The 25,367-nt window shown below is 35.7% G+C and overlaps 1 protein-coding gene across 20 annotated transcripts in view; it reads left to right on the forward strand.

The window, feature by feature from the left end:
• MCTP1 (multiple C2 and transmembrane domain containing 1) overlaps nucleotides 1-25,367 on the forward strand; it is a 242,401-nt gene that overhangs the window by 52,303 nt on the left and 164,731 nt on the right. For 6 of the 20 annotated variants that reach the window (XM_085528975.1, XM_085528977.1, XM_085528980.1 and 3 more), the window contains exon 1: nucleotides 15,742-16,048. The exons of the other annotated variants lie outside the window; for them this stretch is intronic. The gene's annotated coding sequence lies outside the window, so the exon portion shown is untranslated. Of the gene's footprint in view, nucleotides 1-15,741; nucleotides 16,049-25,367 lie in introns of those variants that run through there. 20 annotated transcript variants of the gene reach the window in all.

Genomic DNA, 25,367 nt, shown 5'->3' on the forward strand with positions numbered 1-25,367 from the left:
TATTTAAAGCAATTATAGAAACAAATATTTTTCCCTTATAATGTTTCTTCTTTTTTACCTGAATCAGAAAGACTCTGCAAAAGCATGCTTTTCCTTTTCTCTTACTCTGTAGGCTTTTCTGAAAGTTAGGGAAGCATTTCTACCTATATGGAGAAAGCAGAAAAAACAAACAAACAAACAAAAAAACACAACAAAGGAATGGAGTGACTGGAGATTAATAGAAATATTAAGTATGTTAGTGTATATTTCTTTCTTACATCTTGAAGAATTTTTAGAAAACTGCCAAGATTTGACTTACTTACTTATGGTCTGAACAAAGCACAGGGAAAAGAGGCTTATAAGGTGACACTCTTAAGACAGAGGTACAAATGAATTAACACTTACCCACTGTGATGATACAATTTTGAGGTGGAACTGAAGAGTGTTTGGATGTAGTTTGGCTATAGTTTCTTGAAATATCCCATATTTTAGGCTAGATTTAACAAAAATAATTACACTGGGAAGTTTATCATTAACAAGGGTGTCTTGTTTTTAAAAAAAACTCTGTTAAGTGCCACAAAGGAATTAACAGATCTGTTACCATGACAAATCAGTTTTTCTGGACACAAAGTTTGAGATATTTCTGGTACAATTTGATCAAGATAATATCAAGTAATTATAAGTGTGCACATGTAAGCAACTGTAGTTATGGTTTGCCTCAGAAGAGGTGTTTAAGTCTACTGTCATGAATTTGCATAGGTTTATGGCTATATTTTCATGTTCTTGTTTCATACATTGATTTTGCATGATCTTGACTTACATGCTTCTGGCACTCAGTATTCTTCCTCTTAATTTTAGCGCACATGGAGAAAAGATCACTTAATAACAACTTAAAAAATCAAATAGCCGTTGTACATTCTTTTTTATGCTCCAGTGTTCAATATGCATCTGAATTGGTTTGATTGATAGAGCATTCTGGTTATTTAAAAGCTTTGTGTGGCAGTAGCATATCAGTGATTCACTTTGCTTTTTATAGAAAACATTCTCACTTTTGCAATGAAGTTTTGAGGCCTAGTTCAGCACAGTCCTCCCCTGACATATCTGATTTCTTTATTTTTTTAACTTAGGTTGTCTGTTTTCAAGAAACAGAAATTTTGTGGTACTTTCTAATAGACAGAAAGAAAAGTCTAGACTTCCTAATGGAAGTAAGTATTAGAGATATCAAATTAAAAAAAAAAAATCACAATATTTTACAAACTTCCTAACATAGTTTATAAGTATGAAAAGATTATGAAAATTTAGGTTGCTGCAATGTGACATGTTTTCCTGCCAGACTGCCAAGTCTCTTGGATAGCAATCCAAAACAGTCCTTGTAATGGTAGCCTTGGTAATGACTTTTATTCCCTAAGAGTAAATCAGGGTAGTGCAATAAATTAAGATTTCACTAATGCATAATAACAGTGAGAGATATCCACTTCTAATTGCTGAAATAACAGTTGTTTCGTAGCACTCTGTGGAAATAAATCAGTGCAAACTATTCCTAGGGTATCATCACTCATTTTCTTTGAGGTTTATTCAAGTAGACCCTCTCCTCCATGCACAGACTATGGCGTTTGCTTATGCCTAACTTACTGCAGAGCTGAGCATTTACATAAGGGGACATTTAGTTATCTACAGAGTACAATGATGATCATATCCATGTAATCCTAACATTATATGAAACTAATGAATTTCTATTCATGCATTAGCTGCTTTAATCTACACAATAGTAGTAGTGGAGTAATTCACAGTGCTTTATTGAAGTTGTATGCTATGCGCACTGGCTCCATCTGTGATACAAACTGAATACACGGTAAGATTCTGTTAACATAAATTAGGGATTCATTTTCCAAATGATCATTTTCTGTCTATAAAGGTTTTAATATTTCTAAAGCAATTGAAATAAAACTATGTAGGTAATATAGAGGGAGATGTTAGTCTTCTAGGCTGAGCAGAATTGCCAGGTCACAGCCAGAACCAATGGTTTAGCACAAGGTGAGAAGACTTGGCTAACCCATTGAGCTCAGGCATAAGAAATGCACCCGAGTGACCATAAGAGGTGGAGCCAGGTTCTTCACACTCATTTACGGGTTAGCAGCATTTCTCTGGATAGAGATTGTATTTGACTTTGGCTGTCATTGGTTGCTGGAAGGGATGAGCCGTTCTTCTTTGTTACCTGCTACTGCTCCACAGAGTTTGTATGCCATTAGAAGGCACTATCATTGCCTTCTTTCGCCAAGTATTCGTATTTGGCCCAAAGTATTTGTTGTTTAAGACAAATCTAATTACCAGAAACAAAGAGAAATATTCCAATATTTACAGTTGGGTTTGAGTTCTGAATTCTGTGCTTTAGTGATAGAGTAAAAGAAATGGAAACTAACCAAAGTGAGTGTATGTGCTCTGAGAGTGATACAAGATTGAACTAAAACTTTAAAATCTTTAATTATTGATAGTGAATTATATTCCATACACAGAATAGGCAGCACAAGCAATTCGCTGTATTGCATTTGGGAAAGAAATATGCATCTTGCCTACTATCTCAATTGTGTACAATGTGGTTGTGAGAATCTTCTGGATTTCTCGTCCTGCCTCTCTTATGCTTTATGTGTTCCTTAGAGGTACAACTGATTGTTTCTAGGATGCTCTTGGTCAGAAAGTAAGGCAGTTACTGACTTTCACTTGGAATAAATACTTCACTTAAGAAGAATTGATGTACATTTTTAATAGTGTTTCTGATACTCATTTAGGAAGTCTTATTAATTAACAAGTCAGAAAGTATTTAGCTTGCAACAAGAGATGATAACCATTAAGAAATGCATGTGATGTACAAGGAACTTTCAGAGTGTACACAGAAGAAGAGAGCTTGTATGCTTTGGGTTCAAACTGATGGATGGATGGATGTTATTGTGTGTTCTTTGGTCAAAGATGTAGTGTCTTGAAGTATATTCTTTGTGTTTTGATATGGAAATCTGCATTTTGGAGCTGGGGTTTGGACAGTTCACAAAATTCTGGATTGTCAGAGTTGAATGAGTCTGACCTTGGGAGGAGATGAACAGACCTGAGAACAGAATTGTGCCCTTGAGGTCCCTCCCAACCCGGGTCATTCTGTGATTCTGTGGTCGCTGAGGTCCACCAAGTGCCATCACTGAGCACCGAGCAAAAATACCATGGCAGTACAATGTATTCTACCTTACAGACACAACAGTCAACAGAACTTGAGAAAACCATGAGCAAGGAGAATAAAAAAGTCTTTCATTGACTTTTTTTCTTCGTGTTACTGATAGGTTCTTCTCCTGACTGAACTTTTCTGGAAGACTTCTTCCTATAGCAGGGCTGCTGTGTGTCACAGAACTATGATTAACTTAGTCTCTCAGGGTCCTTAATGAACCCAGGAAACCCCAGAATGTAAACCTTCCTCTTAAATTTACAAGGCTACTGTCATGTTAATTACTAATACTTAGAAGCTTGCAGCTTATTTTTTTCTGTATTTCAAAAACTGGACAATTTGTTGTAACATTGTGATTCATTACCATAAAGCTAGCAACAAAGTCCCTTCTCTAAGATCAGATGCTGCTCAGTTTGGTAATACTATATTGGGATCTGTCTGCTTTGGTTACTTAAACATATAACAAGAATCTCCAATAAATCATTACCTGATTGAGCAGTGTCTGACCATACAGGGGGTCATGTAAACATACAATTCTGTTACTTTTTCTCTGAGGGGTTATTGAGGTGTTGGAACAGAGAGGTTTTGGATGCCCTGTTCCTGGAGGCATTCAAGTCCAGGTTGTATGGGGCCCTGGGCAGCCACACCTAGTGCTTAATCTATTGGAGGTAATTCTAACCATAGTAAGGGGGCTTGAAACTAGGTGATCTTTGAGATCTCTTCCAAACCAAGCCATGAATTGGACTTTTCTTAGAAGTAGTTTGCTTCTTGAAAGCCACTGAATACTGGGAAGCAGACTTCCAGGACATGAAACTGTTTCTCAGCTTCCATCTTTCTGCAGGCTTATGCCAAACCATCCTGTAAAGTGTAGAAAAGCTAGACTGTCATTCTTTTATTCAGATACACAGATTGACCTCTTCAGGAGGTTAAGGTGAAGTGACTGAAGATTGGAAGCAGTGACCAAAACTGCTTATTGTCTTTGTTGTCATCCATCTGTAACACCTCAGTCTTCTCTTTCTTGCCTGTTGCCACAACCTTGGCATAAAATCAAATTTCCTATCCAAGAAAATACTCAGTGTTACTTGGAATGCAGACAAAAATATCTCCTCCTAGATTGTTCTTTTCACTTGACTAATGGCTGTATTGAGAAGCTTCTGATTGTGTATTATTTAGGAAGCATTTAGACATCATTTTCCTTTGTTTTATGAAGTGCTTGCATATACTGTCTGCAGGGTATATTTGCTGGTTTGGAATTCATTGTTTGTGCCTGAAAACAAAACAGACTGGAGATGACTCATCTTGGTATTTTGAATTGATAGGTTTATAAGGTATTTTTCATAGATGAAATGTAATTCTGATGTGAGGATTACGTGGCAAACTCCTGAGAGATGTGGCAGTTTGTGCATTGAATAGAGTGTTCAACCTGTGTCTTTGAGCAGCAAATTACTGCTGTACACCTGCCCTACTGCTGTGATATTTTTTTCCCCAACAAAATTGTACTGCTAGAAGAATGTAAAGAGATCACAAATGGTAATTATTATTTTTGTAAAACTAAATATCATAAAAACACTGTCAATTTAGTTTACCTAGATATAATCAATAGAAGCTCAAGACTATTAGCATATTTATTTTCTCTTGTGCATCTCAGCAGCTACTGGTCAGACTGAGTTAAGTGATTTTTGCATGAGCCCCAGCTGAAACAAGGACTTGAGTTTGGTCTTTAAGCACCTAACCTGCACTTGCTTAAACTTAGTTCTCCATCATCCTTAGGCTGCTGAAAATGTTGTAAATTTCAGATTTGTGTAATACTTACATAAATGTATTTATGGTTTCTGTTTGGATTACTTTATGTACAGAAATGACATTTTGTATAAATAAAAAGAGATTACAGAAAATTAATATGGTTATTACTGGTAGAAAATGGTAGGTAATAAAGTGTGACTTTCATGTCTTAAAGAAGAGATAAATAATAGCAGTTCTGTTAGTTTTGTTCAGTTAGCCCTAATGGAGTGTTAACAAGAAGATTTGAATGGAAGTTATAACAAAATATTGTTAGTGGCAATAAATGCTTACTATGAGATTTATTTCCAGGAATATCTTGATTCAGTAAAAATATTTTAAGACACATGTTCATATTTCTTTTGAGTTCTTTATGGAAAGGTAGAATGCACAACACTGGCTTTGGCTGAAGAGCTCACACGTGTTTTTAAGTAATCCTAGCACCCTATGACTTACATAGTTTTAGTTCTATTTTCTTCATTAAAAATTTGCTGTTCTCTCACGTCTTTCAACAATGACAAATTTTATGTGGGGGCAAGTGATTTTTTGACAGAAAGCCAAATGCAATTATGAAGTACTTAATTTAGTCACATTTTTCAGTTACCTACCCATGGTCACACCACATTATTCATAATTCTTATTATTTCCCATTGTACCAAGCTAAGTAGAACTGATCTCATTCTGTAGACATTAGACTTCAAATCAGAATAAGACAGAAAAAAATAATGCAAGAGATGAAGAATGATTCTCTTATTCATTGATCAAATTACATATCTTCCTGAAGGTAATCTTCACTTCTAGTCTTCTCTTCCATGACTGAAATTGAAAGCTGGAGGGAACAGATTAAAACAAAAGCAGGAATGGGTTTATTGAACTCTTCACCAACATTTGGCTTTTCCACTTGTTAGTGAAGAAAATGCTTGATTTGTTTCTCAAACAAAATCTCATCTTTTTCCAACATAAATATAAGTTTTCAATCTGACCACAGAACACTGCCTGTGCTGGCCCTTTTGTGTGTAGTCTTCTTTCTTAGTGTTTTCTTTCCAAATAGAATATTCAGTTCTGTTTATATGCATGTATATATTCAGGGAAAAAAAAAAAAAAAGTGAATAATTGGTACGGTGGTAAGATTTAAACTTAAGCAAGAAGCTGCTTCAACCTTACTTTCTGTGATTGTTTGCAGAAATTCTGTGCCCTTTATGCTTACAACGAGCAAATTAAAATGCAGCCTATTACTATTATGCCTTTACAGTACACTGAAAAAGGCGATGAGAGTTTGTGCTCTAATCTCTTATAGAATGTCTGCAGTGTTCCAGTGAATAAAAGTACTATATCATGCAGTGACTGCTTTAAAAAGCACTGAAGTAGCTATTTCATTTGTTGCATTTCAGTTATTGATGTCTTGAGCAGTTTATCTTGAGTATTTGTATTTACAGAAGTGCTGTGAATTTAGCACAGATATGGGAAGAGGCCTTATAAATGCATTTTGTCTCATTAGAATGGGAACTCTTTTTCATATTTCCAGACCGGTAAATGACTATCTTAGCCAATCAAAGCTTTGCTCAATCTGTTCAATTATTGAAACCTCTTGGGTCCAGTCTTTCCCTGGAGCTCATAATAAATTCTGCTCTGATTGTTTGGAAAAAAATCATTATGGAAATGAAGGAAAACGCTTGCAGATAAGCATAGAGAAAATCTTGGAAAATAAAAAGTATGCAGGCTCGTAGCATGAGAAGATGCTCATTCATTTAAGCATAAGACTTGGCACACACAAAAGCACCTTTTTATGATGAGATAGGTTTACATTTTTGCACTTAAATTTTTCATACTATCTGAGAGTAACTATGTAGAACTTCACTGAAGGGTGATAATTGACAAAAGATTAAGCTTTCTGATACTGAATCTTGGTAACAATAAATAAAGTATACACATAGTCAGATTTGATGTTTCACAGGCATTTGAAAGCTTTCTGAGAATAATTGCAGCCTGGCCCAATACCAGAAAGCAGAAGGATTTGTGCATTTAGGCTACCTGTATAACACCAGTGTAGCATGTAGTACTAGACTAGTACTTGATATTAACATCTCATTATTTATATTTTCTAGATGAGAGATTCACCAAAAATTCTTACATCTGCACCTCCCCAGGCTGAGAATTTGGGTGTTAGTGGGGTGCTCTTGGACTTGACAGCCTAGCACTGTTTCTAAAAGTGGATGTCTTAGCTCTTTGAAAAAGAGAAAAAATGACAGCCCTTCCTTTAATCCACACTCAGAGAAAAAGTGTCAACTATCATATCTTTTACCCACATGCAATACAGTATTATTTAGAATGACCTCCTGTGGTTGAAGTTACACTTATGTAAGGAGATGCTTGAATGCAAAATTTATACAAGTTGCCAAACTGATTTGGAGGAAATATCTTTATAAATTTTGTATTCTTTTAAAGTTGTTGTGGTTGTTTTTAAAATGTCCTTCCTTTGCCATGTCGCAGCCTTCCATCCTCTTTACTGTGGCTGTTGTAAAGGGAAAGAAGGGAAAGTCCTGAAGCTTGACTGCAGCACTTTCATGGTGACCTTATCTTTGATGTATTGAGGAAAACTGTGTCAGCGTAAAGGGCAAAGTAAGCATTTATAAAGTCAGAGGCTACAAAAGGGTATCCTTACCTTAATGAGATATTGGTACTCAGGCATTTGTTTCATTGGGAAACACAGCTGTTCTAAGTTTATAATCAATTCAGTTCATAAACACAGGTTTTTTTACAAGATGAGCTATGTGAGTTTGTACAGCTTCTCAAGAAAAATGACTTCAGTTGCTTTAGCATGAATTCAAGCTATTTCGGTTCAACTTAGTTCTTCTTTCTTTCAGTATGGCTCCTTTGAAGTAGAAGTGACCTTTGTCATGCTGCTCCATGAGCTTCCTTCTCTCTTGGTTTTGAATTTTGACTTAACTGAACATCTGTTGTAACACATGTCAATTCACATCTTAACTGGACATTCAGCAGTAATGTTTGTTATACTTCAGGAAAATAATTCCATCAGATAATGGAAGTTTAAGTTGGGTTATAAAGTGTTGATGCATTTCAAAATCAGAAGTTTTAAAATGGAGAATCAATACTATCCTAGACTATTTTTAGACTAGAATTTCCATTTAGATGATAATTTCTTATTTAGTAACGGTATTTCTAAATGCAACAATAAAGTCTAAATGAGTGCCTGATTTAGGATTTTATTGTTTACTGGGAGTTGCTATCCCATGAGTAATCAGCAACTCTTTATTGAGAATTTCCAGTTGTTTTGTTGGTTTTTTTTGTACTTAGCTGAGCTGAGAAATTAATTTGAAAGGTGACAGAATCAGAACTAGAACTTTAAAGTATGTACTTCTTAATAAAAGATGAGTGAGGAGTTGGTGTGAGTTTGTGTTGTGGAATGCTATCTGTGCCTTCTGCTAAACTTATTATGGGCAAACTCTTTCTTGAGTCTTCTTCGGGGGAAAAACCCACGATTTGTGCTAACAAGCAAAAACCTATGGGTCTGACTGTCAAATCTGACTGCAAAATGTTGAGCAGCTCTTAAATTGTGGAAAGAAAGCTGTAATTTCCCCACAATAGATGAAATTAGTATGAGGAACTGTGAAATGTTAGGGTAAGCAAAAGGAGGAGAAATCATGTTAAGGTTAAAAGTATCAAATGCATTTACATCAGAAGTATTCTGTCAGAGGGCAGAGAAAATGAAGGGGCAGGGAGGGTGTGATTTCTTTATTAATGCTGCCAGATATTTCAATTTATAAAAGATACCTTAGCCCATTTGTGTGAAGATGTGAAAAGAACTATCTATTCCAGCTTGCGTATGAGCTATGTAAAGGTAGGAGAGAGGGGGGAGAGAAAGAAGGAAAAAGTAATTGAAATAAATATTCTGGGTATTATCTTCCATCATGAATGTGCAATGAAACTGAATTCCTAACTGAGTATAAATAAATTTATTCTTTAGAAGATAAATAAATAAGTAGAACTCCATTAGCTGTCATCACAGGCTTCTTTGGATCTAAATTTTAAATGCATCTTGTATTTGTGTGACTCACCAGGACTTTCTTTTTTTTTCCTGCTGGTTTCCCTGGGAAAAGAGGATAAAGAAGAGGTTTCAGTACTCTCTGGTGTTGCTTAAGTTAGGACATGTTGACTGTTATTACAGTTAATTTCTATAATATGTTTATGTTGACATCAGCTACAAATTTTGAAGTTCAAGCAAATTTTTATTTTGCTCTTCAGCAGGAGCAGGCAGTTACTTTTTTCTTTCATCTTCTGTGAACTGCATGCACTTGAAATTATCTGAAGATATGAAAGGGTTAGATTTAGTGGAGAGGAGAGAAATCTTAAGTACTGTTCCTTAAACTTGAGGTAAAGAAAAAATAAATTGCATTCAAGTTGATGGTGTTTCAAATCCACATTCTAGAAAAGTGATTTGTCAAGTTGACAAAACTTTTTGGAGTGAAGTCTGAAACAAAATGTAGGCTAAATCAAACAAGAAATAGTCCAAAAATAGAATTTTCCACCTTTACTGAATAGCCAAGTTCAGCTTTGAACTAGACCTATTTACAGCAAAATGTGGTAGGCTGACCAGAGCTTCTGCTGGAATAATTCTACAGATTTTGGAATCCAAAAGTAAAACAATGGACATCTTTACAAAATTATGCAAATTCATAGCAGAAGCTCACGGTTTGTTCAGCCTCCACTAAATATACTCTATTAATATGCTTTTCAGTATGAGCATCGTGATGAGTGAAGGAACTCTGTGTATCCCTACTCCTGGTGAGCATTTTGGTGCCTAAGTCTGTTCTGTAATGAAGCATTTTAGAATACCACATGGAGCAAGAAAATGCATTATCATGTTACTTTATCAAAGCAGTCATTAAATGATTAATGTACTTGGGAAATCAGTGTGCTAAGTAATGTAGTTTATTACATTTCTATGCATACAATTTGTATTATTGCACACGTTTGTACATGAAACATCTGTACGCAGTGAATCTAGAAACAAATATTTGAGTAGCTAAAATAGACAATTTATATGTTATTTCTTAATATCCATTTTCCTAGACCAGCTACTACCTTTTTCTGTCTTTTTAGTTACTTTCTTTCTTGAAAATAGACCTATATTATATGATTTCTTTAGTTAATTTAGTATCAGTAATGACTTCATTGAAAGACATGACGACTATAAACTTGAAGGGTGCAGAAAAAAAGTTTGATTCTGATCAAAGAAATGGCTCTTACCTCTTTGTCTTCAGACAAAATGCAGAGGTTTCTGCAGCATCACCAAGACCCCGAGGCTGCCCAGGATGTCATCATGGGATCACCCAGTCCATTGTTCTCAGAGCACCTTGAGCCAGTTGCTTGTACTGCACAGTTAGGTTTTGAATGTCTCCAACAATAGTCTCCATAGCCTCTCAGAGAAATGTCTGACGGTGTTTGACCACCCTGTGAGTAAAAACCCTTTTTTTCTTGTGTTCAAATAGAGTTTTTGTGCCCATTCCCTCCTGTCTGGTCATGGGCATCACAGAGAAGAGTCAGGCTCTGCCTTCTTTACTCCTCCAGCACTGCCTGTTGGAGTGCTCTGCTAATGATGGATGTGCAGCTGGACTTCGTGCTACTGTCACATCATACCCAGCCCAGCAGTCTGGCCAACCTTCAGACAACCTCTCCATCTGATTAAGGGGTCTGTATTTCACAAGCTTGTTTATGAGGATAGTATGGGAGATGGTGCTGAAAACCTTTGTAATGTAAAGATGAATGTCTGCTGCCTTTCCCTTATCCAGCGTGCCAGTCAACTCCTTGTAGCTGGCTGTCAGGTAGATTTGGATGTTGTCATTTAGAACATACTGTTAACACTTCTAGTTTTTAAAGATATGGGAAATGAAATGCCTTGACAAAATAAATGTTTTCATTAACTAAGTGAGTAATACAATCCTCTGAAATTTTGTTGAAACAAAATAAATGCAGGCTTTTAAAGGAGCTCCTTGGAAACAGACATCTTTCTGTTTGCAATTTATTGGTCTAAGGTTGAAGCCCTGTTTAAAAGGTGAAAGGAGAACACACCTGTAAACAAAAAATGTGGCAGAAAGATTAAAGTATCCTTTGCAAAGTTTTGGGTTCCATGCATCTGGCACTGAACTGGTAGATATTCTTTTTCAGATTACTATAGAGCAAGTGACTGCCAGCTCCCACACTGAATCAGGTAAGGTAAAGCTGCTTGCCTGTGGCAGTACTGATGTCTTTAGGAATTTGTATATCACAGAGAATTAGGCAACAGTTGAAAACTTGACATTGGTAAAAACAACTAAAAGTTTAAATCTTTCAGATCTTTAAAGTTTGATCTTTAAAGATTTACTGTCAGCTTGAATGTTGTGTGGGCTACTGTTTATATCTGCTTATTGCAGCGGTTCAGAGAATCTGTGCTCTCTTCCTAATGTGCTGGCACAGGGCAGTGCCAACGTTCAGCAGTTTTACCAGCCCTTCCTCATATGTGGTTGTTCAAAATTGTCTGTATCTTCTGCTTTTAAATACTGATGGACAGGTTCTTGTAGAGGTCTGCCCCAGGCTACTCCCTTGCTGATGGCATACTGAGAGAAGTGTTTTCACTCTCTATTTGCTAGTAAAGTAACACTGTTAAGTCACAGTTTGGATAACTGTAAAGTTTAATTCCAGAAGTCTGTTTGATAGATGGGGTTTTCCCTAGACATTTCCTGGATGAGCTTAAGTATCTCTTGCAGAATTGCTGCATCTGTCTCTAGAGAAATCCCTTCTGCAGGAGTTTTGTTTTGAAACTCTTAGAAGGAGAGTTCTGGTCCCTGGGTTTTATGTTTTTTTTTTTCCTGGTTTGCCAGTGTTTTCTTGTGTAATGCACATACAAGTGTGAAAAACCAGTCTTGATATTCTCAAAGCTGCAGTCTCATGGCTACGTTTTGGACAAGTGTGCTTACAGTGAGCAGTCCCAGACAAATCATAGCAAAGAATAACTGTTTTCAGTTTTATTTCCAGCTGGTACTAACATACTGCTTAGTGTTTTACAGGTGTAAGGTTAAAGGCATACACAGTCAGTAACTTGGTAGTTACTTTATGTTATTTTTGTTAGTTTATTTCAGAATAGAATGTGGTATCTGAGGAATTTGTATTTGATTGCATTTGGAGGAATAATTAATTCATGTGGCTAGATGCAAGTAATAAGAAATGTAGATGAAAAGTGCTGTTACTAGGCAGAGGAAAACTCTTGGGGCATTAGTCAAGGTATAGAGAAATTTATTTTAGTAATTCAGTTGGCACAAATTATTCATAGAAGCTGCATCATAGTTTTGGTACCATTAACTGACTTAACTAATTAATGACTTAACTGATTAATGGGTATGGTTACTCTGTTTCTAGCTATAAATGTAATGCCCCCAAACAGTGAACAAAGGAAGATACACTCCATGCCTGAGGCCATGTAGCCTGAAAAACTACTGCACACGAGCAACTCTTGCACATTCAGGAGATGCTGAAATTGCCTGTAGGAGCTTGGACATTCATCATCAGTGACAGCATCTGCATGCAATGAAATTAAGAAAAAAATATATCATGTTCTAAATAGAGTTCTTGGGTTGAAAGAAATACTTTGCTTCACAGTTCAGTATTGGCTGGGACAAGCTTGTATCCTTCTGATTAGATGTTCTTACAGTGTTACATTTGCTGTCTTTTCATCAACAGATAAAGATTTTCCCCTTAGCTCTCTTTAGTATTGGTACAATATTTCATTATTTCTACCTTAATTTAAAACCCTAAATGATGAAGAGACATTAAAAATTTATTGTGAATGGTATTTTCCTTTTGAATGGTTCACCATGCACTTGAAAACTTATCACTGATCATGATGCTGTAATGTTTCTGAAGAGAAATAGTGGTACTGTTGCCTAAGTATTAACTGAAATATGTTCCACTGCTTCATGTCTGTGTGTGCCATGGGATTGTATATCCACTAACAACAACAACAACAAGTGTCTTCATGGGCACACCCATGAAGGGTAGGTAGGCTGAAACATTGTCAGTAATTACAACTTTTTTACTGACTGAGTGGCACAAGGGCATGTAAAGTGCAAAACACTGGGGTTTCAGTTAGACTGTGTGTCTGTGGTGGGCACAAGAGACAGAGTCTGCTCTGCTCCCTGACATGTAACTGAAATTTATGGACTTCATTTAGAAAGTGATCTGTGTTTATTGACATGTGAGATTCAGCAGAAATCATACATTCTGAAAATGCTTTAGTCAGTGTCTCAGATATACTGTTTGCTCTCTGATTTCTCATAGCAAACAACTAGAGAGACCTGCTTTGCCTTCCAGATAACAGACTTCTCATCCTCTGTTGCATAGTACCAAAATTTCAAAATGTTTGTTAGTGTAACAACACATCATGTGCTTTCAGAAACTAAGGAAAGAGGTACATTCAGAAATTATAAAAAACGAGTGTGAGAAAGACTTTATCACATCCCTGTGGGAGATTCACACTGCTGTTTAATAAGGTATTCAATATAAAATGTTTTTCTCCAAGTATTCATTTCAGCACAAAAGACAGTCAATACTCATTTACTTCTCCACTCTGGTGCTTATTGGTGTCTTTGGAAGAAGTCGTGCATCTGGGAGATAGATGGCTGACTGGATGACTTGGCTATAGGAGAGAGTCAGGTGGTATCAGAAAGGGAAGAGATACCTGGGACTCGGTCACCAGCAGCTGCCAGTTCAGGTGAGAAATTTAGTGATTTCTGTCTGCCTGTTTTATCAAAGGGTCACAGGGTTGGGTCCCCATCAGTGGCATCACTGTTTCAACTTTTTTTTTTTTTTTTTTTTTTTTTTTTTTTGTGGTTTTGAGTAACAAAGTGCTTTCTTTTATCATCATAAGTCATGAGGTGTTACCATACAATGACTCTGTGATAATCTTTAAAGCCACTTCTATGCATGGCTCTTCCTAGGTGGATTTTGGCTGTATACTAGAACCTGTCTGCTAGTATTAATTTGCAGAAGATAGGGCTTTCTGCTTTGAAGGTAGTCAGCAGTGGTAGATGGCATAGTTTGGATAAAAGTATAGCTTGAAATTTCTTTTTGATTTTGTAGACTTTGGTTTTCTGTTGTTTGATTTTCTTCTATGTAAATAAGTGAGATTCTTTGGAAATTGCAGTTAAAAGAAAACAACAACATATGTGCTGCCTTTTAAAAGGAATTCATTGGTCTCTGGAGAGGCAACCAAGGTTATGACAGATGTTACTCTTCTTTTTGTGGACTCGATAGCAGTGGTATTTAAGTACTTGTTCCAGTGGTCAAAAAAGTATAGAGGAGTATAAAGGAATGATATGGGCTAGGGCATGTGCAGATATATGAAGCCACACCGATTTTTATTTTAACAACAAAAGAAAAATAGATATTGTAGCACTAAAAGGATATTTTACTTTGGTTTAAGCTATTCTCCTATGTTACTTCTCTTTGCTGATTGTCAGGCCAAAATGTAGATTGGCATCAGCTCTTGATATGAAGATTTCAGGAGTGTTACATACATGAACAGTTATGTGCCATATGCTAGGTGTCACATGTACAGTCTTTTCTCATGTCATAGGAATGATGACTTCTTGAACTTTCTGTCATCCCTGTTTCCTACAATTGCTATTATTTCAGCATATTACGTCTCATCCAAGTCTATTGGAAGCTGTAGTCATTCTCATTCCTTGAGTGATTGGGGTATTTACAATAAAAAATGGGGTATTAGGAAGTGTTTTTTACATGTCAAGAGAAATGGTTAATTGTGGAATGGAATGTGAATTGAAAAACTAAGCTAAAAGTAAGAAGATGGTGAATATTCTGACATACAAGTTCTAACTACTACTGCGTGGCTGATGTGAGATGATTCCAGCAAGACTTTTTATCCTTTGTAGCAAGTTTCTGTTCAGGAACAATATGGATTTTTTAATTCAATAGTTACTTCAGTGTTCCTCTCCCACCTATAGCTTCGTGAGGGGAGCAGTGGTTGGTTTGTTTGGCTGCAGCCTCATATGTATTACCTGGCTATCCATTAAGTTTAAAACTCATTGTACAAAATCATACACTGGATTTAGGTTTAGACTGACATATTCCTGAATAAACTGTACCAGTCTGAGAGGGGGCATCAAGAGGCTTCTCTATGAAGAGGTTTGGGAGAGAGAATTCACTTCCAAATTGTGCAAATTTCACTGCTGTGTTCTTAATTCAGAAGGGCCAGTGCCTGAAATGATTCAGATCAGGAACAGTTTGATATAGAGGGATGTTAAATCTGTAGAACTGACTACAAAATGTGGAAAAACCATGTCAGTTTTAAAGACAGTAATTTCCCTTTCCATGTTTTGTAAGACATTAATAGCAGGTCGTATCTGAATATTACTTTTAGATCTGTTTGAATTATTTCTGAAATACCTTCAAAACTAATATACTGGGATTTACTTCAGAAATAATTATCAAGGATATTCACACTAAATATACACTAGAATGTATTTTCTTTCATTTTCATAAGATACTTCTGTTTATTTATTAAATCAAAGTGTTAGTTTAGTTAAATGAACTATTTTTCCACACAAGTTAATAATGGAAAATATCAGTGTAGGAATTATCTAGGATTTAGTGTTTAGGAGTTAAACTTTCATATTTAGTTCATGCCAGCGTTTAATAAATAAATGACAGCACCCTTTGTTTTACACCTTCCTCTGCACTGTGTGCAGAGGGAGGAAGCAGTTTCCAGTGTTTGAAGATGTGCAGATAGTTGAGTCATTTCCTCTGTGAATAAGTGTTGAAACATATTCGCGTATCAAGTCTTGTCTCACTTTCACTCTGAGTAGCTGCAGTTCACAGCAGTAGTCAAGTGATATTTGCACGGAGCTGTTGCTACCAGCTGGAGGTGAACAGTATTACTGAGCAGTTGTCAGCTCGCAAAGCTAATTCAGCATCATAAGTATCTATGTGAAGAAAAGGATTTTCATCTCATTCCTACAGTAGCATTCTGGATAGGTGAAACCTGCTGGAACTTTTCAATTTGGACCTGATAAGGTAGGAATTTGTTTCTTTACTAAGTCTAACATTCTAATGCACAACTATGTATGTGTATCCTGTTTTAAAATGCAGATAATTTAAAGCTCTCTTTTGAAATTAAATATGTGCATTTGATGGAAACTGCATGCCCAAAGTGGGTAATGCAGAGTGAAGAAAACTGTTTCATCCATTTAGAGTATCGCATGGGTGGAAGCATAGTCTCTTGCAGGTGATGTAAGAGGTGATGTACAGAACTAATGTTTATGGTCATATAGAATGGAGGAGGAAAGCAGTTCTGAAAACACACTGCTGCTTTTCCTATTCAGTTGCTCTCAGATACCTGTCCTGTAATACATAGCACGTGGATTTTTCCATGGATTGTATGTCTGTAATGCATGCTATCTCTTCAGTGACAACTGAAAATATCAAAATATCTAGGTAAATCATGCTTAATTTAAACCAACTTTGACTATGAAATTGGCATAATTATTTTTAAAATATTCATTTTTTTATTTGTATACAGAAGACTAGTGTTATCCTATTGCAATGATCTTTTAGCTATGAATACAACAAGCACTAAGGAAGTTTCTCTGTTAGTGTTTTAGTGAAAGTTGTAGGATCACTTGTTATAAAATAAATCCAGGGCAATTCAAATGCCATATGCTGAAAACATTCACATTTCACAAAATTTAAGAACATAATACTTCTGAATAACCTGAGTTATTTAGTGTGTGCATATTCAAATATAAAGTTAATAATTGCTAATAATGTGGCAAATTAAATTAGTGATATTTTAGTATGGTTTTCTGTTATGAAAATGTGGACAGTTTATTTTTAAATAGAGTGACTGAGGGTAATTTTCTCTTGAGGGAATGAGGAGTCAGGCATATATATTGTTTTCAGGCGTTTTTCATTTTGAAAGTGAGATAGCTAATTGATCAGAGATTCTTCTGATATGGATGTGACACCTGTCTGTATTTCCCTGTTGAGCTATCCTTCATCTTCCGTGTTTGACACAACTGCTGTGTAATTCTGCACTCTTCAGGCAAGTGAGAAGATTCTTGTTCTTGATATGGCAGGTTTCTTTCTCTAGAGATGATAGAAATGCTAGCTCTCAGGAATTAAATTGGTGCTGCTTTTGCCTAAGACTTAGTCTCTGGAAAAAAATAAATGAATAAATAACTAAAGCTAAAAAATGGAATGCCTGCATGATTTTTATGCTTTATAAAACAGTTTTGGGAATGTAAGCTTCGTTGGAATGGGAAAGAGTATGTGACTTTGATTTGTGTATTTATTTCCTCCATTCACTTTCTTTGTGAATCATGTTTTCCTGAGTGCAAGTGTATTTATTCTTGCAGAAATGTACTCAGACAGCTCATGTAACTTAAAATAATCTTCTCAAAACCAAAATAGGTCAAGAGTACTCATTCTCTTGGTTTGTCCTGGGAACTCAGTAATTCTGCTCAAATGAAAGTAAAATGTGATTTGATTCATGATGCTTTTCGTTTCCTCTGTTAAAAGAAGCAGATTATCTCATTTCTGAAAAAGATTATGCTTTCAGAATTTTTGGAAGAGGAAAGTAAAATTTAAGAGTTTTTGGAAGTAATTTAATAGCAAACTTAATCCTGATTCAAACACATTGAATTGGCTAGATCTACAGTTGTTGACAATGCGGCTAGTGAACTTGGAAAAGAATTTAATTACTGCTCTTGGAAAATCTATGCTACATTGTGCATTTCAGAAAAAGAAAGAAAGGGATGTCAGTTTCTGGTAAATGGATTGTGTATGGTCTGCATAGAAGGTCTCATGACAGATAGTGGATATCCTAATGCTATAGATTTCTGAACAAATAGGAAGACATGATTGAAGGGTCTATTTTGAATTAAGAAGAACTTTTTTTTCCTTTCCCCCCCACCCCCTTTTATCTTACTTGCTACATTGTTTGTTTTGTTGGCTGTATGTAACTGATAATGTCATAATTTCTACAGTAACTGTTCTATCATCTAGATTAAGAGAGAATAAGCTTTCACAATTTCTTTAAGTTCGTTCTTTCTTTTTTTTTTTTTAACAGATTTATTTATTTATTTATTTCCCCCAGGATTTAACTGGTGCTTTTTATTATTTTAACAGGATTGAAGGCATATTTCATGCTTACTCATGAAGCAACTTCATGTTTATTTTCTGATGTATAACATGTATTGTTCTGCCTCTGAGAATAATAGATTCCTTTACAGAAAGCAAAAAAGTCTAGAAAGGGCAATGGGAAGGGTTTAATTTAAAATGTCCATAAGAGGTGCAGCATAAATGCATGGCATAGATATGCTCAGTGGCAGTATTTATACACAGCTGGGACACACTCTGCTCCTACCAGGCAGAAGATGGCAGCTCCAAATATCAGCCCTGCTGTACTACCTTTTACTGGAAGGTCCCTGGCCTGGGGTCCCTGACCTGAGTGCAGCTCTCCAAAGGTGTCTTTACCAGTGTTAACCAGAATAGAAACAAGCATCAAGTAACCTTCTAAAACTAAAAAGTCTGGTGAAACTTTGGAACATCCATAAAGGGCCATGAAAACCTGCTTTTAATTAACTCTTTCTAGGTTTTTTATTTACACTTGAAATAGATTGTAGCATTTTGATCTCTAATCAATTATTATGTTCCTGCATAGATATGTTTTTAAATTAGCTTTCAGTTATAGGAGATTGTTTCTGTAAATGGCTGGGAGAAATTCTTTTAACTGAAGTCCAAGGCCATTAATGAGCTCCTGTGGGGTAAAGTACTGTGCTGGTAACTTTCTCCTCAGGAAAGCAAAAAAAGGTATTATTTTTCCTAGTGTTGTCTCCAGAACTATAAGCAAACCTTTCTCCTTTGTGATTCTAGGCTTTGCTTATACACCGTCTTTGTTCAATTTTGTAAAATGAGAATGGATGAAGGGGCAGGGCAGGGAATGAGATCAGGGAGAGAAATGTTGCAACAAATTTCAGCTGACTGTTGAGCAAATTGCCTAGAGTTTTAACTATAATTCCCATTCTGTTTTAACAACACTTTTTGAATGTGTTAACCCAGGTGGAAAAGCCACAGAGATTCACAAGTGGTTAGGTCATATGAACCATATCAGTAACAGTGCAAAGAAAGCACTTTCTCCGGGATTCCACTTAAATTTCAGACAGATCTAATTACCTAGGTTTAGCCATAGGATTTCTAGCAAGCTGTCTGTTCACAGAAGGAAATCAGTTCTTTTTACTCTGCTGCATGGGCATATGCAAGCCCAATTGGAGTAAAGAGATTTCTGGACAGTGATAATGAATGAGGAAGCATTGGAGCTGTTGCACAGTGGTGATGCTTCATGAGTAGAAATAAGTTCCTGTGAGTACCAGTTCCATCTTCAGCTATTGCTTCAGCTGAGCACTGCTTTTCTTCAAGTTCCCGGCATTGTTTGTCCTTATAAAATTTGGTTATCTGGAAGTTGATTTGCTTTTTTTTCCCCCCCATTTATATTTTACTTTGTTTTGGAACTGGAAGTATGTCGCTTACTCTAAACTACATGACAAAAGATGCTGTACTGATTTACACAAATACCTGTCTTTCCGACGGGACACTGCATCAAAGAAACAATCTGGGCAGGAGATACCAGTAAGTGGCCAGGAGAAGAGCAGCCATGGCTGTAATGAAGAGCTATGTTTGTCTCCACTTCCCCAGGCACTTAACCTGAGAGGTGGTTGGGACCTGTCTGTCCTGCTGTAAGGTGTAGCCTGGTAGTGTCTCAGTGTTGTTTCAGCAGAACTGCATAATCTTGTAATGTTCCTGTATCAAACAAAGATGAGGAAAGTTTAGATGATGTGGACAGCAAACATTGAAAGGAATGGAATGTGTGCCTGTCACTGGTGCTGAGGGCAGGGCAGGATCGTTTATGTTGTTCTTCTGTTGCCCATGTCAGTCTAGATCATCAGAACTGCCCTTTTGGCACTTGGGTATGTCACAAAACTTGAGTCTACTCAGCTAAAGGGAATTTTTATGCATTCATTCCCTGCTTTTCTATCTGTAAAAATGTTGGCTTTATGCATGCTTTGAAATTGCTTCCAGGAATTTATCAGTTACTCTATTGATACTCTTTATTTTACCCAAATTCACCTTTGGAAAACTGTGTGCTTGGTGATTTTTGTGCTAATGGCATTATTTGCAGTGATAAAAGTACAAGGTGGTTTTACTTTGTTTAGCTTGTCTTCTGAAAAATTACAGTTTATTATTTCTGTTCCATCTTCAAAAGAGTTTCTTAAAATGAGATTATGATTCATATATGCTTTCTTGTAACTGATGTCAATTAAGAATATTCCCACACTTGTAAAGATCTAAGACTTCTTCAGCATCTCCATAAGAACAGACCAGATGTACAAATTACTAATGAATCAGATCTGTTTCTCTTTATAATAGAACGAGAATCATCCTTCCGAAGAGTCAACTATGGTCTTCCCCTTACAGGAAATTTAGGAGCTAAATCAGCTGGTAACTCAGATTTGGTCATCCATCTCCAGAGTACAAATCTGGAGTAGATTATCTGGTACAATTGGACGAAATTAAAGTATCTTCCATGACTAATGAAAGAGAATGGCTATGCTGCCTTATACATCCAGAATTTCACCAATTAGCTGGCAGACTTTTTATTTCAAAGATACCTGTGTTTAATTTAATTTCCATTGTCTCTTTGTTATTTATTTACAACAGTAGGAGTTATACTGGATCTGGAATTTGTCTTGTCATTCTGATATTGCCAGAGACACTCAATAACTAACAGTAACTGGAAAATACCTTTTCATCTCATCTGTCTATTGGGTATAACGGTTCCTAAGCAAATATGTACAATATAGAAAGCATATTCTGGATGTGCTGTTTCTTAGTTTAATGAAAAAGCATCATCTGTGCTAAAAGAGGTTATTCCACCACAAATTGAGAGGTTGTAAGAAATTACTTTCTTTTGAGTGTAAAATCTAAGTATTAAATGGCCAGAATTTCAAGCAAAAAAAAGTTTTGTTAAGATCAATGTACGGGACTGTTGGGAAAACTAAGTGATTTTAAGACACTGGTGTATCTGGAGTATACTTGATCAAACCTCACTTACAAATTCATCACTCAGCAGTTGAAATACTGAGTATAGTAGCTCTAAGGTTTTCTGTAACAGAATTGTGTATAAGAAGCATATTAAAAACCTTTGAATTTATCAAAGCAGTACCAAAGAAAAGCAAGGTGGTAAAATTTATTTTTATTTCTAAAAAAACTCTTTGTGAACCTATTACAAGTAAGCTGAGATGATAATTGTCTGACGGATCAAGAGGATTAAGAATTGTAAAATGTTAATAAATAATAATAATAAAAAATAATTATCCACCATTACTTGTAAATGAAGACACTTCAGTTCTTGAGAAATTTGTATTCTAAAGCCTTGTGCTTACAGTTTGTTGTATCAAGGTAAACTACTGTTTTGATAAGAAATAGATAACCCTACAATGATTCGGGATGAACACTGCAGTTGCTTTTCACAAAATGGAGCCTGGACAGAAACTTTTTATTTTTATTTTTTAATATAACTAGGTAGCATAGAAACACAGGGGGAAGTTGGGCAGGGCGTGTGGATCAGGATGAAATGTGACAAAAAGGAAGGAAACTGTGGCTGCTTTATTCACGATTTTGGTGAAGGCCGTTTTTATTTTCTACTTGCTTTATTATCTTAGTCTCTAAGTGAACTGCAGAAGCAAAATTTTTTATAGTAGACTACAATGAATAAAAGGTAGCAAATTGAGCAAGCAAAACATGAAGGTTAATGAAAGGAAGGACAATTCATTGAGATATGCTCTGATCGTCAATATATGTGTGTGGTTTCCTCTGCTGCTAGACAGGACTACTGCTTCTGAAACATGTGATTTGAAATGTACTTCTAAGTTCAGAGCTTTCCAAATCTTAGTATGCTTACATCTTCTGCTGTTATTTCTGCATCTATTTATTACATTTTCAGAAGGAAATCTTGCAAGCTCTTCAAACTAATCACTTTGATTGTATTTGAAAGCAACTGAAAGCAAATGCTCACTTTCAGTATCAAAGAGCAACAATAGTACAGATGTTGGAAAAAATATTCCACTTATTCTGCAGAGATATAAATGGTTAGTACTTCTTTTTGCTTCTGAAGGGTTATTTTTAAACAGTGGGTTAAATAGCTCTTTCAGTTGTATCCAGAAAGCTCAGAAAAGAGGAGGCTGAATATTTTGCACACTTCTCTCTGTTAACCACAGTGTATTTCCTGATGATGTAAACTGTTCACGTACAGAAAATACTGACACCTATCAACGTGTGTGTATGTATATGTGTGTGTGTGTGTATTAATGCTAAAATAAACAATGTCTTCATACTGCAGAAATAATCTTGAGTTTGTAGGTCTTCATAATCTATGCATTTCAGACTAGTACATATGTGCTGTTGCCCTTGGCTCATAAAGATCTCAACTGCAAAATCTTTCAAAGGTCATCAGTACATTTTATCCAACTTTAAATCTTCACAGACACAGTTCAGGCTTTTCACACAAGCTGTAAATAGCAACAGGATTTTGTTTGTTTGTTTGTTTGTTTTCATTTTTTTCTTTTTTTCTTTTTCTGTAGGTATAAGTATGACAAACTAACAAAGTAGCCACTCCTGTCTGAAGCGTTAACCAAAACCCACATTATTGGCATACACAAGATTCTGCTAGTTTATGTACGCTTCTAATCTAAAATCTCAGAACGTCCTTTTATTTTGGTATTGAAATAGTTTGAAATTTTATTCCAGCCTTATTATTAAGGAAGTAGATTGAATGAAATAAAACGGTTTGTGCAGTTCTCTTCTCTCTCATGTTCCTCATTTGCACTTTATTGTTGTCTGTTGGAACACTTGTATAAAAAGTATTGCTTAGGTTATGATGAGGCTCATGAAAAGTCTAAAGCAGACAGGCAGATACTTTCAGGAAAATTACTCATCAATTTATTGTCATAACTTTGCAGCACAACTACTTCTCATTAATTGCCTAAATTGACAAATACTTGGATATTCAGAATTTTCAGTTTCCTTTCCTTACTTTACAAACAGATGTTTTCAAAGCACTCTCTGTGGCTGAGTAAGAAACTCTGACAAATGAAAATGATCTTAAAAAATGAAACTGAGCTGGGCAATAAGTGGAGTGGGAAGCTCTGCTTATGCAGACACATTTCAAGCTTATTCAAGACACATTTATGTTATTTCAGAAGTTTTGATTATTGTTTGTTTTTTTCTGTATGAATGCTGGTAATGCTTCATGCCATCCTATCCATCTTTGAGTGTTGACATTCTGGTTCTTCCACTTTCAGAAACATTACAAAATTTAATTTCATTTATTATGTGGAACTATGAAAGGAATTTTATTCATTTCATTATCCCATTTCCTTACAAAAACCTGAGCGTAAATTCTGTCAGTGTAGCAAGATGGCCAATTTCTCTTTTTCCTACTTTTATACAACTCCTGTTACATTTTCCTTTTCTTTTGTTTGCTGCAGGTAATGCTACTTAGAGTCAAACCATGTCTCTTTAAAATTGTAGTTATTTCCAGGTTTTGCTTTGATGCCTGCATCTACATTTTGATACTGATACCTATGCTTTATGTTGGAAAAACTAAGTGCATGTTGCTTTTATTAATGTGTTCTGTTTCTATCGTGGATAGTTCATTAAATCTCTTACATCCTCTGAATATCTGGAATAAAGTCCTGCTAACTTGCAGATTTAGGCTGTAGGACAGCGGGAACACCATTAATATACTGGGTTTGTGTAGGTGGCTAATCATTAGCAATGACTGAAGAAGAATGTCAGTTTTCATGGTGACAGAAAAAGGCAATACATGGTTTGCAGTGGCAAAGACGGTACTAATCTCCAGATTGTCAGCTGGGGACACCTGAATGCATTAACCTAAAAATTAGTGGTGTGCTTTCAGCTGTTAAATGGTAGTGTGACTTCAAAAGATACATTCCTAATTTTGGTAATGCCATATGGACAATAATCAGATTCTCTGTGCCTTTTGTTCTAGTGTTTTTTAATAAGCTGTGAAAAATGATATGCTGCAGGAATGGTGGCAGTTTTAGCTCATCAAAGTAGTGTCATTCTTCTCATACACTGGGGTGGAATACTTCATACATAGGAAATACATACATGCATGTATTGACCATAACATAAGATGGCTTTTCCTGTCACTAGTGGTGCAGCTATTAACGTGTAACTAGTTTGCAGCTCTTTTACATGCTTAACGTGTGCTTATCTGCTTTAATAAATATACTGATCTGGTTGTTAAACTGCTGCATCTAGAAAACACTGAAATAAGAAAACAGATACTTAATGGAGTAGTGCCACTTGGAATAATTAAAAATGTGTGTTCAAATACGCAGTGTAAGCTGCGTATTCAGTCCAGCTTGCATAAATGATGTGTATACCAGGCATGTTAGAACATCATTTGACATGCTATATGTCAGAAGTGAGTTGTAGCTGCAAAATTATTCTTTTTATGTGTTGACTGTTGAAAATCTTATCATGGATGTCTTGCTGAAAGTGAAAGCAGCTAATGGTGTTATTCACACTGTCCAGTAAGACGACTGAGCAGGGAAGCCTTGTATGCTATCTATTAAATTAAGAGCACAACTGATGAATTTTGTAGTCATTGAGACTTTTGTCTCAGCCTTTCCACATGGAGTGTTTGTGAGATGATGGGAATCTTTGCCATCTCTATCAAAATTCTGTCTACAAGTTTGCCTACAGTGTTTGTGTGAAATCAGAAATTTCCTCTAAAACAGATTAATTTGGATTTTACAGGTAATTATGGTACTCTGATAATTAAGTCATAATTTATCTAGAAAGAATATTCTAAAGTAAGATGATGACAAACCACTATTAAAAATGAATTCAATTGTATTTAAGGCACTGCCATCCCACAGAAGATTTTACCTTAATGGTCTTTGTCTGGAATTTCAACATTTTTCTCAAAGATTTAATAAAGAATTTTCAACACATTATGTGCTTATGTTTAGAAACTAGAAGTAAAGGCATGTCCATACCTTGTCAGGCTTTGTGTCATCATCCATTAGTATACAGCCTCACAGTGGCTCACAACAAATTCAAAAATTTAAGGCTACAAAGAATATACTTCCTTGACATGATTATGTGCAGTGTGGAAGATAAGAAAGTTTGGTTTTGAAACTTTTGTGTTTGCAATAATTGTAGTATTTGATATGTTTTCAAATGTCTTGTCCAAACATTTCTATCTTTACGTTCACTAGAGCAGAATGAACAAAATTAGTCCCTT

This window comes from Coturnix japonica, chromosome Z, assembly GCF_054131305.1.
Source record: "Coturnix japonica strain WE chromosome Z, WE-NBRP24, whole genome shotgun sequence".
Taxonomy (NCBI): Eukaryota; Metazoa; Chordata; class Aves; order Galliformes; family Phasianidae; genus Coturnix; species Coturnix japonica.